Here is a 13,786-nt window from a genome sequence, read left to right as displayed (position 1 = left end):
GTTAGGGAGGTATAGGAAAAGCCATACTACCAATAACAAGCACTATGTATATGCACGTATATACATATGAATCCATGTGTCCACCAGCTGACCAAAATATAAAGGAACACCCTTTTGGAAATATAGATTTATATACAGTAGCCTACACTTTTAAAAAATGAACCAATCAATATTAAATAAGTCTCCTCCTGTTCTTGTCAGTCTTCATGCAGCTCTGAGATGCTCTACTTAACAATTAGCTCAGAGCACAACAAGCTCAACAGGGTAACATGCACACAGTGACAATGCAAACTGGTGTTTTTGCAGCTATAAAACGTAACATTTGGATTTTGCTGGTTAGCATGCTAACATTCACCAACAAGACTTAAATACTGATGAGGCTGATGAGAGGTCATTGATCAGGCTGCTGATGCTTTCAGACACTGTTCCACTTTCTCACACCACCTAAATATATCTCACACCGCCACACAGCCATTCCTTGGAAAACTACAGCTATAGGTTTTGTAGTACTGATATATACATACATACATATATACATATATATGTTTAGATGGATGGATGGATGGACTCTGGTGTTGTCCACAACTGTTTCAGTAACGTATTCTTTCATTCAGATTTATTAAATGCCTGCAGCTGTCAAATGGCAGCTGAAACCACATGTGCATCTCCAAAGTGACAGAAGCACTGAAGGCATTTTTACCCAAATGGATCAGCACCGGTAGCTTCTCTAAGTTATCAGGACACTTTCACACACCTGGTAACCCTGTCTGGACTGAAGGCAGCATTACTCAGGAAGAGGGACCTTTTATTCAAATGTCTGAAATCTCTTTCCAATAAAAATATATATATATATATATAAATCACATCAAGTTTTCAGCTTTCATGATTCAATGAAAAGCCTGACATGTGCAGCAGTGAAAGCATAGTTACATTTACATAATTAGGATATGTCCTCTAATCTTCACAATAAATAACATGAAATAAACTGTATTATGGTGTTTCATTGCAGAGAAAAAAGGAAAATAAGAATCTCATTACAAAATGTGTGAATTTTGACTTGATGATGATGTCAAAGAAATCAGGAGGAGGACATAAATGTGCGTCTGATTTTACGGTAGCCCACTGTTGTTGAGCTATTTCAACCTGAACCCAAAGTATTGTATTGAAATAGAAATGGAAATACAAACAAAAACATTTGGACAGTCATCCAAGTAATATAAAACTACAATACTGTCTCAAGGTTAATACTAAACTGTAGCAAATACTGCACATACCATCCATCCACTGGAAGCCCATGTCCACTTCTGCTTTATGGAGTTTATGGTCATTATTGAATATTTCCCAGTAAAATCAAAATGAAATGCAGATATGTTATCAGTACTCCCTTTTTGCAGAAGGGAAAAAAGAAGCCTTTGAATTAATATGCTGGAGCCATGCTTGGTCAGCAAACACATAAATCTCATATATGGCTCCCATTGATATTCTAAGGAACACAGTGTCAAAGCAACCCCAAAATGTTGTCCTCATGGCACACAGCTCCAGGTCTTCATGAAGACAGGTGCAGATTATAGTATAGGTGTCTGAAACAGCTAACATGACTAACAGGATGATGTTCACGGTGTCTCACTGTGGATAATGACCTAATGAACACAATTAGCTGCATAATTACACATGTGGTACGGCCATCTCATTTGCTCATTGCTAAATGAGCAAAGGCTGCAGGCTGCAGTAATCTGACTTTAGTAGTAATTTTCTTCGATTCCCTTGATTTTTGTCACATGCAATCATCACCACTTTCAGTATCAGCTGAAGAGTGAGGTGCCTCCTCCACGGTGGAGTCCAAGGTGCCCTGAAGTGGCTGCAGCTAAAGTCTGGCCACTTCGTTTAGCACCATATTTTCGGTTAATCATTATTTTTCTTCTATGGAGTGACTTCCCTACTGCTGCAGCTCCACCAGGAGCACTTTCTAACAGCCTACTCAACTGGTTGTTGTCGCTGATAATGCAGTCTGCTTCTTTGCTTCATGGTATGGATGGTTAGGTTCACGGTCATCCAGCAGTATTTGTTAGGGGAATATGGACAGTAGAAAACGGTTTAGCAGGGAAATCACTTTGAATAAATATTGTGAGTCATGAATAAAGATCTTGATGTAGCAGGTGCAGCAGCTCTTCATAGCATTTTAATGAACTAATTCATTTAAGTCAATGTCTGAATTCTCTCCAACAATTTCACTGAAATAAAACAGAAATGTTTTTAATAAATAAGGAAGGCTTTTAAAGCCTAAGTGGTGAATGGGGGCAAAAGCATGGTGGGGGTGGGGTATTTAAATAGTGAGGCTGTAATATAAAAGTAAGAACAGGAACAGAGGAACCAAACAGCAAAGATTTAGGTCCAGGTACCAAAGGTATTACCCTTATTGGCCAGAAGAAAACATCCGTACAGCACCAAATAATATATTTGAAAACCTAGACCAATGCAAATTTTTGTGCCACAGTAAAATGATCAGTGACCTCAGCTAGTCCACTGGAGTGAGAATTGTCTGGCTCTGCTACTATCTCTCTGTATACTGTATTTCAGAGAATCATCACTGAAAAACAAACAAAATATTTAAAACACCAACAAAACGCTCATATTTTGAGCTCTTATCTCTTTGGAACAGGCTGCCAAATGTGCATTTGGTGGATTGAAAAACAGAAAACAAACCTGAAGATTTAGGGTCGACTTCTCTGGGGGAAGGTCACGAGACTACGCAGGCTTTGCCATGGGCAAGCTAACAGTTTAGCCCAGCAGCCCTTTAATAACTCATCCTAATAATGCTACTTCCTAAAGACAGGTGATCATAATTTTACAACTCATTTGATGAGAAATGGTCATTTACTTTTTTAACATGAAGTTGCAATATTATTGACTTTTACTGCCACTCAACTGACGGGCCAGTTTTATTCTTCCTACACTATGAGGATGAGAACCAGATTATTCTTGAGAAATACAAGATCTTCACTCATCTGAGCTGTGAGCCTCTCTCATCATCAATAATGGTAGCAGCAGCATTGAAGAGTCTCTTATACTCCACCCTGGTGTAAGCTACAAAGAGAAATATAGATGGAGGAGCCTGGAGAGGGGAGCTGAGGTCAGTCATTTTTCTAGAACTGGAATGGATTGGAGGAACCGTTTGCTCACTAAAATAAGATGCCTTCTCAAAGGGAGGGCACTGGTGAAAGCTGGCCCAGGGTCAGATTCTGCTTCTCCCTCCTCCAGGATTTTATCAAAAACACTTCCATCTCTGCTCTTTCATGCAATGCCATCATCCGCACAGATGGATATTTCTACCAGCCTATTGCAAGGATACCTGAGCAAGAATTGTAAAGCATGTTGTATAGAGAGTCTGCAGAGCAGAGTACTGTCAGCAGAGATTTTATTAGAGGTTTAAGCTTCTTCTCTAGCTGAAATCAGTTAAATCACAAACCTTTGGAGCTGTGAAAGCCAAATCCTCCCCTAGCAACACTCCACCACCACAGCACACATAATTTATAAGCATAATAATTCGTGACTTTTAGGTTGTCGCAGCAAACGACATACTGGAGAAATAGTTTGTTACATCTGGTGGCACCAAAATAGTTTAAGCTACTTAAGAAAAGATGCAGAACCCAGACCTAAGTCCATCTCATCAAACACTACACCCAAATCATCATCAAATGATCAAGATGCTCAAAGACCATGAATTGCTTTGAATCTCTAAATGTTTGACTGACTTCTGATATTTTTTATCAGAATTTTTATTCATATTCAAGATGTCACTGTACTTCACTTTGTTAATATCATTTTCATTTTTATTTCCTGTGAAACATTTTGAAAAGCCTGTCAGTATCAGCGCAGAACACTAAACCTTTAATTCTTTTTCTGACTTGATGTCACACCTGATATGCTTTACAGGTACATGCCATGCTATTAAGAGCCACAGCTGTGCATAATGACCGTGCATGTCCATGCTCTGGTGCTGTAGGAGAACCGCATAAATGTGGCAGTCACGATTATTGCTTCTCTTCTTTGCCATCAACAGCTTCTTTATATATTTATATATATATATATATATATATATATATATATATATAAATAGCTGATAGCTGGAGTGTACCACACACCTTATCGTCATAAAAAAGTCCACCCTAGTAAGTATCACTCGTATCAGATATAAACAAAGAAAACACCATCTGTCTACCATCTATCTCATTACTACTCTATGTATCAGGCCGTAGCCACATGTGGGTTGGGTGCAAAACCCTCTGTGAATGTGTGGGCACTTAGTAAATAATTATCTCTGTATTTTTAACTATTTTTAAATATGCATGATTGTGGCTTAATACAACAGTTTTGTGTGTTTTGTTAACTGCTCCTAAAGGAAATGAAATGGTGAAACAGGCAAACCTGGACAGGAGGCAGGACTAAAGCTATCTACAATATACCCAAAGAAGAAGAGCCCACACAGGAAACACTGGTGTCAGGGTTGGTGGAAGAGTTTTGGACACACATGGACTCTCTAGAAGACACACAGTAACTCATCCATCCATCAGTTACTTCAATTAGCTCACCAGCCATTTGTAACAGCCAAGCCAAGATACAGCAGAATAACACTGAGCTGATAGGACATGTTGATGTTGGACAGAAATACAGTTCAAATTATCTTTCAATTGTAGTGTCACTTTATATCTTATTCACATAACGACAATGCTGTTAACATTACTATACTGAACTACCTAAAACACAAGGATTTCTTTTGAAGGAAGTGCAGTCAGATCACAAACCCAAACAATTCAAGTACATATCAGTGAACATTGTTGTTTTGTTTTATGGTTACCTTCTCACAGTTTATCCATGCTCTTTCACTAAACATGTTGTGATAAAAGAATTAACTGCTTCCCAGTTTCCCAGTGGAAACCTCTCACTTATGCTGGTGTCTCTCATAGACAGGCGAATGATAACAGCAAATACAAATCCATCCATCCATCCATCCATCCAAGTACAAATGCGATGGAGTCACTTGGACGAGGTTAACTAAAGGATCTAAGAACCCTCAGTCTTTACTGGTCGTGCTTCGAATAATAAAGGCTGATATGCAGCTGTGCGCCTGCCTGTATGAACTAATGAGGACCTGTAAATGTATTCATGTATCCACTCGACACAAACACCTGAATACATTTTTAACTGACTCGTTTCTCTTCAGCTTGCACAGTTATCTTCCTTTCACTTAGCTGACACTCGAGTCACATTTGGAATATAATGCAAAAATGAAAAATGTGAAAGGCAACATTTAATCACAGTAGGACAACCATTCTGCCAAGACATTACTTTTGATTTACAACAAAACTAAGAGTCTACAGCCACAATAGTGGCTCTGTGAGGCTGCTCATCAATGCTCTGTTCTAAATGTTAACATCAGCATATTATCATCAGGCAATCACAAAGCATGTAGAAAATTTCATGGCAATATGTACAATAGTTGTAGACATTTAACTCAAACCCACATGACAATCACACTGTGGTGCACTGGAGACAAAAAAAAAAAAAAAAAAAAAAACAGACATTTGGATTCATCTTCTTTGTGTTCTTTGCTCTGAATTTCTCTGCACTCCATCACTCCATCCTATGGTTGTCAAGGCATGTCAGTTTGGACCTACATTTTGGACAGCCAGCCACAGAGCCAAGCCACTGGTGTGACTAAAGTTTGTTTTTTGTATTTGGCATCTTTGCATTTTTTTTATTATTATTGGTGTTATCAAACAATCATATTTTGGGTAACACAAAAGAATGCTCTTCATCAGTTGCTAGTTTATTCCAAGGTAGAAAAACAGATGTACAGCCAAACAGCAAGACAAAAACTTCCTGACATTTCCTTCCTGGGGTTTTGCCATTGTGTGCATACTAAGATAAAGCTTAACAGACGAGGGACACATGATGTCACTTGTTTTTGGTTGTCTAATCATCCAATAGAGACAATCTTTCTGCATCAGCACCCCAAGAAAACAATGCAAAGCTGCAATTCCCAGTGATGGCTGGCTGTACTGTATCGGCAACACTGCACAGGGTGGGTGGGGTCGGGTTTGGGTGATACAACTCGACCCCCTGCTCTGACTGAGATTGCCTTAACTCACTGTGATGATTTTGTCCCTCTGTGACTGCCCCTTGTCTGCAGCTGTTCTACTCGACATCCACGTTGACTCAACGCCTGTTGAGGCACTGTCTGACCCTCTTAGCAGACTGAAACCTTCTCTGTCTGCAGGTGGACATGGCTTTTTCCAAGTTTAGTCACATGGATTATCCATCAGAGGAGTATGACTGCAGGTCAGCAGGTCAGCACCATGAAATTCTTGAAATCCTCACGCATACCATTACAAGAATTCACCAGACAGCATTCATGGAAAATATGAATTGGACTGCACTTCTATAATGGTATGGCTATTTTTACCTTAGAGGGCACATCACATTACAATTTGCTTCTAAAGCATTCACACAACACTGTAGGGACAAACTCTGATATATATACACACACAGCCCTTTGCGTATGTTTTCATATGTATTTATTAAAAACTGTACTCACCAAAAAGATGAAGTCATATTATATTATAGGACTATTTGTTACTGTGAGTTGTGATAGTTGCCACAAATGAACCTATAAAACAGAGAGCTAATAACAACTAACATTGTAAAATGCATGCTACAGATGTTGATCTAATATAACAAAAACGAGAATCTTGTGGGAATCAGTGCTAAAGTTAGCCAGTTAAGCTTCCACTTTCCAGAGGGTGGCTAGTTTATGTCTTAGGTTCCTGTCTCTTAGCAACTCTGGCTTCTAAATGTCAGTCAACAGCATGAGAAACCCCCGCTGACAGGCTTAAAGCTTAGAGACCGTCTCCACAAATATGTCCAGAAACTGTTTTATCCTTTGAAAAACACAAAATTATGCATAACAGCTGCAGCTGCAGTTTCATTGTAATTTATATTCCCTTACACAAACAAAGTCTAATTTAAGGTGAACTCTAAGGGCACCAACAGGCAGGGCCACATATCAATCATCCCTCTGCGAGACACTGTGTATTTCCATAGATCCATTTTCTCTCACCAAAAATACTCTCCACTTTAACTGATAAAGTTTGTCAACTTCACATCAGTTACTTTTGGGACCACCCTGGACGGTGAGTTCATAACTTACATGGCATACACAACTAATTTAGCACATGTAAGATGCTTTATTTTCCTTCTAAAATAATGAGACTGCCTATGTGAGATGAAAAACAGCACCATGATAGCAAAATGGTGATACTTTTTAGTACAATGTAAACATTTGATAAATATGAATGAGCAGTGATGATAAAGTCATTAAGACAGGATTCCTATTGTGAGATTGATAAGGCAACGTCTGTAAAGATCAGTACACAGACTAAATTCATAACAACCACAAGTATCAGTGGCAGAACTGCTTCCACAGCACGTTGTGCATCCTCCCTCCTGGCTGGGCAGGTTGAATCCTGGAAGCAGCCTCAGTGGATTAGTCACTAGTGAAATGATGCCATGAATGTTTGTGAGATGCACATATTTAACTGACTATTTGTTAAAATAAGGAATTTATGTTGATTTTTGACAATGTCTTGCTGGAGGATATTGAAAATGCACTCAATAAAAGTAAAATGAACAAGAATCACCAGTGCCTGTGGCTTTTAATTTCAGGCCTGACTTCTGTCGTCTGCAGACAAGGGTGCAGGCCGCCTCAGTGCTGGGATTCAAGAAAGAGTTGGCCGGCGACAGACACTGAAGACATTTGAATATATCGTATAAACAGCTTTCTGACATGCTGTACAGTCTGTGCACAGGACTGTCAAACACTTCGTGAAACAGTAGTTTGGATTCTCTCACACAAATACAAGAAACACCCTTCACAAATAATTACATACCAAATCAGTCATCTCTTCCCTCAGCGAGAGCCTGGCTGTTATACTATTAACTTGGTGTGTCGGTCCACCCTGCAACGGAATGCAAGTACATGCTTAGTGATTTCATGGCAGTGGAGCTCCACAAACAGTGAGAGCTTCTAGAAAGTGGAGGCTGATTCCACCAAGGAGGCAGCAGGTGCAGCTCTGACTGTACTAGCTTTGTGACAGAAGCACTACAGCAACTTCTACACTCTTCTTCCAGCTGTAACATAAAAGCCTGGTGGTATTCAAATAAAGAGCTCTTCACTCCGATTCCACAGGGCTGAGTATCACTCCAGACCGGAAAACACATTTGGAGCGAAACATCAAGAGTCCATGAGGGAAGCTATTCTGTGAAACTATTTAGACCATTCTGCAAATGCTTTTTCAAAATGACTGATGAAAGGATCAATGAAATGTAACTTCTATGTTTTAATTTTGGGCTGTATGTTAGTGCAGCAGACTCTAAAATTGCCCGTAGGAGTGAGTGCGAGTGTGTGAGGTTGTCTGTCTTTGTGTGTCTCTATGTGGCCCTGTGATGGACTGGTGACCTGTCCAGGGTGTACCCCTGCCTTCCACCCAGAGAGAGCTGGGATAGGCTCCAGCAGATCCCCGTGACCCTGAGCCAGGAAAAGCGGGTATAGAAAATGGATGGATGGATGTTAGTGCAGCAATGAAAACTAACAAATATCTTTAATGGGTCTAAGACAAAGCATCAAACCCCACCAATGCTCAACCCCTCTGGCCCAGGTTCAGCCCTGGCTTTTCATTTACATTGCATGTAAATTTGTCTTTATGGCCACATGAAACCACAAAGATAAATTCAGAAATGCAGCCTTTTTGATTGCCCATCAGGAAAATTGCAAATCAAATAAATCTAAGGTCTTTTGGTTTCACTGTATAAAAGAAAAGCACTCTTTGCAAACTGTAGGCAGCCCTGCAGTGATCAGAGTGACCTAGTATGATGAAGCAGTGAGCAATTAGGAAACAGCAGAGCTCGCCGACCAGCACAGACCTGGGGCAGAGCAGGAACGCTCCCTGTTTACTCTCAGAGGGTAGCTGTGCTTGACATAATATGGGCCAAAGATGTCCAGGCCTCTATGTAAAACTGTTTATGACATTTATTAAAGACACTAATAATAACAATATACATACAAGCCTGTGCACACTCACATAGGGGTACACAAACAAAGCCGATTTCTATCTCCACAAGCCTTTTCAAGTGATTTCCCAAAGGACCGGACAGAAGCTTGGAGCTGTTGACATCATTTTTTTTCTCCAGCTGAGCCTTAGCTCCAGTATGGTTACCAAAGTGTTAAAGAGGTTACAGCGACAAGAAGTGGCCAAGAGAAACAGGAGCCATAGAAGCATTTCTAATTCACACACAGCATAACAACCAAAATATAAAACATACAAACTCAAGTCAAATCACTCAAGATATTTTATGAGTGTAAACCTTGTTTTGTATAAAACATACCTTAGACTGAAATTGTTGTAAATACCCCAAAGAAAAATCCACCCAGACAAAACCGGCAGTATAAAAACAGCTCCTGGCAATGCAGCTGACACTTCTGTACACATTTTGCTCTTTAGTTTTTGTTCTTACACATAAATGGACTTACTGCAATTGTGCAGCACGATTCAGCCACTGCACAGGTACAGCAGAAATGAAAGCCAGTCACATGATGCTGGGTTGTTAAGATTGGGAAACCTCTTAGTCTTCCTCTCACACTGTCACACACACATCCCCATTTCTGGCATGCAATGGATACAGAAAACATAAACTAACAAGAGGGAAGTTCAATTGACCAACAACCACATTTACAAATAGAGTAAAATTGAGTTGAATTTCCTTATTTATTGGAGTTTCCTGTGGGGATTAATAAGGTTTGTTCTACTTTATTGCTGTGTAAAGCCTCAGGACGATTCAGCGGAGCTCATTTTTAAATGTTGGCACGTGAACATCCCAATAATCACACTGTCGAGAAAGCAAAACTAAAAGCGCTTTTGTCTTTGCTGAGCAAACGCTGTGGGGACTCTTATAAATCATTAAGGCTGGGTTAAGAATAAGAGTGGAGATGCTGCAGTTCATTTGTTGCACATTCAGGTAGTTTGTGATTGTTTTGCAGCACTGGAGGAGAGATTTGTTTTGAAACTGTCCTTCAGGTAAATTCAAAGGAGGGAATCTGGCCTGCCTGTCATGAAGAAGGGACTAAACAACCTGTGAACAGCGTAAAATTAGCACCACTTGAGGCTCAGCTAAAGCCATTGTTTTCAAATCAGACACCAAGTTGCTCTGGAGTAATGAAAGTGGCTTTTAAAAAGAGGAAACGTGATTTACTCTGAATGAAACCAGTTCACAAAATGGTCCTACACTAACATCCACACTGTTTAAGCAGGCAGGACAACCCTGAGGTCTCTAAAATGTTCATCTGGGTTTGCAACAAAATATTATTTCAATTATTAAAAAAAAAAAAAGATCTTTAATAATTATTAACTGAGGAACCATTCTCTAGAGAAATGTCAGAAAAGAAATGTTCATTTCATTAACTAAAGCTCTAAAACTACAACCACCAAGTATTTACTGGATTTTGTCTTGATAAATGACTTTAGTGATTAATCATTAATCAGAAGTGTTGCTGCTTCATTTTCTGCCCATTGACTAATTAGTCATTTCAGCACTAGCTCTCCTGTAGGACTCCACAGACACGTACATACATTAGGCCGAGTTTAATGGTAAAAACCTCCAATTAGACTCAGTAATTAGACTCATTCCTACAGAGCAAACTAAACACTAGTCCACATGCTGCGTTCACAGAGCAGTACAGATAAATCCCTAACGGATGCTCATTGTGCGGTATGAGGTAACAGTATTTTGCGACAGGTGCATGGCACAGTTCAATTGCACAACGTTATCGTGCACGCATGCTGCAATTCAGTGCAGCTTCCAATTTCACGGTGCCAAGCGCGCACTCGCGCACAGTAAAGTGGTAAAAAAAAAAAAAAATTGAGCAGAACAAACTGCAGAGGGGTCGGTATCCTTTCTACCCCACGGGTGAGCAATTCAGTGACCGATAATACGAGGAGAGGAAAGACATGCAGTGAGATCCATCTGCAATGCACACGCACACATTCACCTTTCCCTCCCCACATCCACACAAGCCCCGACTGACCATGCGCTACGATTGAGACGATCTTAAAAGTTTCACCTACCCAAATGAGTGTTTGAGAGCCTTTCAGCGTTGCAGTTCTAGGGAGGGGTGTCCCGTTTGGACGCGTTTCACTCTCTTCACTGGCGATAATGCATACAGACTAGCAGAAACGCATCCGCACGGGCTCCTCTGTTAGATGTATGGCACGATCAGCTCCTGACCTGAGATGTGTCCCATCATGTTTCACACCCTCTCTTCCGGAAAACACGGACAGACCAGCCCACTCCAGCCTCTCTTGTCTGCCGTGGAGCCACAGAGTGCAGACTGCTGAATGTACACACAGCCCACAGCTGGTTATCGTGTGCACCGCTGCAGTGTGCACAGAGCAGCCGCACAAGGGCTGACCACAAACACTTTGAAACACACTCGCTCCCTTGTTTGTCGCACGTCGACAGAACACGCATAACCCCAACTTTTATTATTCGACTAGGAACGAATCCACGGGTCCTAAGATCCGCCCTGTTCCTGGACCATGGTCAGTACCCTGCCACCGCTCAGCTCAAGATTTCTTCATTTACAGGAGAGATTGTGTCATTTTACGCACAGGGAATTAGCTGATGCGTTTTCAGAGCCACGCGTGGAATCATCTATGCTGCCCTTAAAGACTGGCTCTAACAGACACCGGATTCGTGGAGCACAAGTACCAGTTAGCGCCTCTACTGGCCATAGTCCTATTTCATTATCCAATTGACAAAATTGAAATAAACGACTTAGTAATTAGTGAAGGCGAGCAGAGCACGCTCCCTACTCCCCACTGCAGCCTGCTGAACGCCAACAGCAGTCATCACCTGCCCCTCTCATTGAATGTAACATTAGATTTACGTTTCTGCACATAGTGTTTCAGGTGAAACTGACCAGGTGTTATTCAAAGGGATTTTAAAACGATCAGAAGTGGCAACATCCTGGTGCAATAGTGCAATAGTGTTGCATAGGCGTCTCACATACAGTGCATCACTGCATCTGCACCTGCCAGCACTCCAAATGCCATCAGCACTAAAAGAGTTTATATGCCAACAGTGGACACATATAAACACTTTTTAGTGTTTCTTTACCACTCTCACTGGCGTTTAACAAAACATCAATCCCCAGGCAACCAGTGCTTTTCAGAGGGGGGTTGTGTTGTGCCTGGTTGTGTTTGCAGGGACTGGAAAGAGTTTCTGAGCCCCTGTTTCACTCATTTATTGCAGTCATGACAGCAAGACTCTATGTCCAGGAGGCCTCTGATCTGTTAGTAGTGAGGGGAAGGTTCAGAAAAAGACAACATGGAGGAAACCCCTGATTCTACCTGCTCAGACGACAAAGGTGTGTAGTCGTCAAATTCAGTAAAATGAAGTTAAATGTTCGTTAGCTTTAGGTAACATAGGTTGATGTTTTTAGAGTAACACATAAGGAATAAAACTGCTGTTTGATTATTCATCAGATGTGTAGTAACTGATTAGGTGTTTATGAATGAAAAAATAGAGTTGTGGTTTAAAATTTGGTATAAACTATGAGACAAGGCCAGGCGAATGTGAATGGTCCGAATATAAATAAGGGATGGATGTGGTTTCAGCTGCCAGTGGCTTCCAGCTGTGACATAACAAAAATCACTTTGTGCAGCGTGTAACGGATGGCTGTGGTGACTGTGATGTTAAAACAGTCATACTCTCTTCAAAGCAAGCTAATGTAAGGACGGACTGCTAACACATGCTGACATTTCCAGCAGGTCTGTGTCAGCATGAGTCACTCCCTCTGAATAAAACACATTTCATAATGGCACAGAAACTACTTTTTTTTTTTTAAAGCTATTTATTGCGTGTGGTTTTTTTTATGGTTTTGTATTTTAGGACAAAATAAAACCCAGATATTTTATATATTAATCACTTAATGGAGTAATTTATCATTTACTTTGGAAAACCTAATTAAATATTGAGAAATACCCACCACAATTACTCCAGAGCTCAAAGTGACACATTTTCTCACTGTTTCACTTCGATATACCAAGGTACAAATACCTCAAATGTGTATGTAAGTATAATGCATGAGTAAATATGCATAGGTTACAGTCCACTGTCAAATTGCAGTAACTGGTGGACCAAGCATGTAGCCTCTGAGAGTACGTTCTCCCTGTCGCAGCCGTGGGGGGAAGTTCATAGCAAGTTCATTTAGTTCCTTGGCAACAGCCACAGCCTCACAGCACAACACAGGCTGACACCATGGGATAAAGGGGCAGCATGTCTTCCCTCACAGGGACATACCCCCCGAATTTAAAATTTTCTGTCTCAAGGCGCCTTTTCTAGATGTGTGTGCTCACAGCAGCCCCTGCTCCTTCTCATGTGAGTCATGGTGCTAATCAGCCACAGCACAGCCTTGTATGTGCATAGTCAGATCGGCCACATGATGCGCCCCCAGATCATTATCAAAGCTCTGTGATTCTTGCTTGTGTTGGAAGTTTGCCCTGGTATCTTTTTAATGATATATTGTGTGTGACTGTAATCCAACAAATAGTTTTTATATTGTCTTTTGCAAAGGTAAGCAATTCATAATCAATATGGGCAAGAAAGTCACAGAGCAGAGTGAAAAACATCCTTATATAATCTTGCTCTTCTTTCTGCAGACCTTTTTGTCATC

General features: G+C 40.7%; 1 protein-coding gene across 4 annotated transcripts in view; it reads right to left on the bottom strand.

The window, feature by feature from the left end:
• Positions 1 to 11,702, bottom strand: part of camkk1a (calcium/calmodulin-dependent protein kinase kinase 1, alpha a) — a 57,112-nt gene extending 45,410 nt beyond the window's left edge. Inside the window, exons 1-2 of one of the 4 annotated variants that reach the window (XM_026327926.2) lie at positions 11,178 to 11,702; positions 7,947 to 8,015 (exon numbers count right to left, since the gene is read on the bottom strand). The gene's annotated coding sequence lies outside the window, so the exon portion shown is untranslated. Of the gene's footprint in view, positions 1 to 7,946; positions 8,016 to 9,441; positions 9,605 to 11,177 lie in introns of those variants that run through there. The other 3 variants (XM_026327928.1, XM_026327925.2, XM_026327927.1) reach the window with 3 other exon arrangements.
• Between the last annotated feature and the right edge of the window lie 2,084 nt (positions 11,703 to 13,786).

This window comes from Mastacembelus armatus, chromosome 14 (genome assembly GCF_900324485.2).
Source record: "Mastacembelus armatus chromosome 14, fMasArm1.2, whole genome shotgun sequence".
Lineage (NCBI taxonomy): Eukaryota > Metazoa > Chordata > Actinopteri > Synbranchiformes > Mastacembelidae > Mastacembelus > Mastacembelus armatus.
Note: the sequence above shows the minus strand (reverse complement) of the source record. Positions and strands in the feature narration are given on the sequence as shown.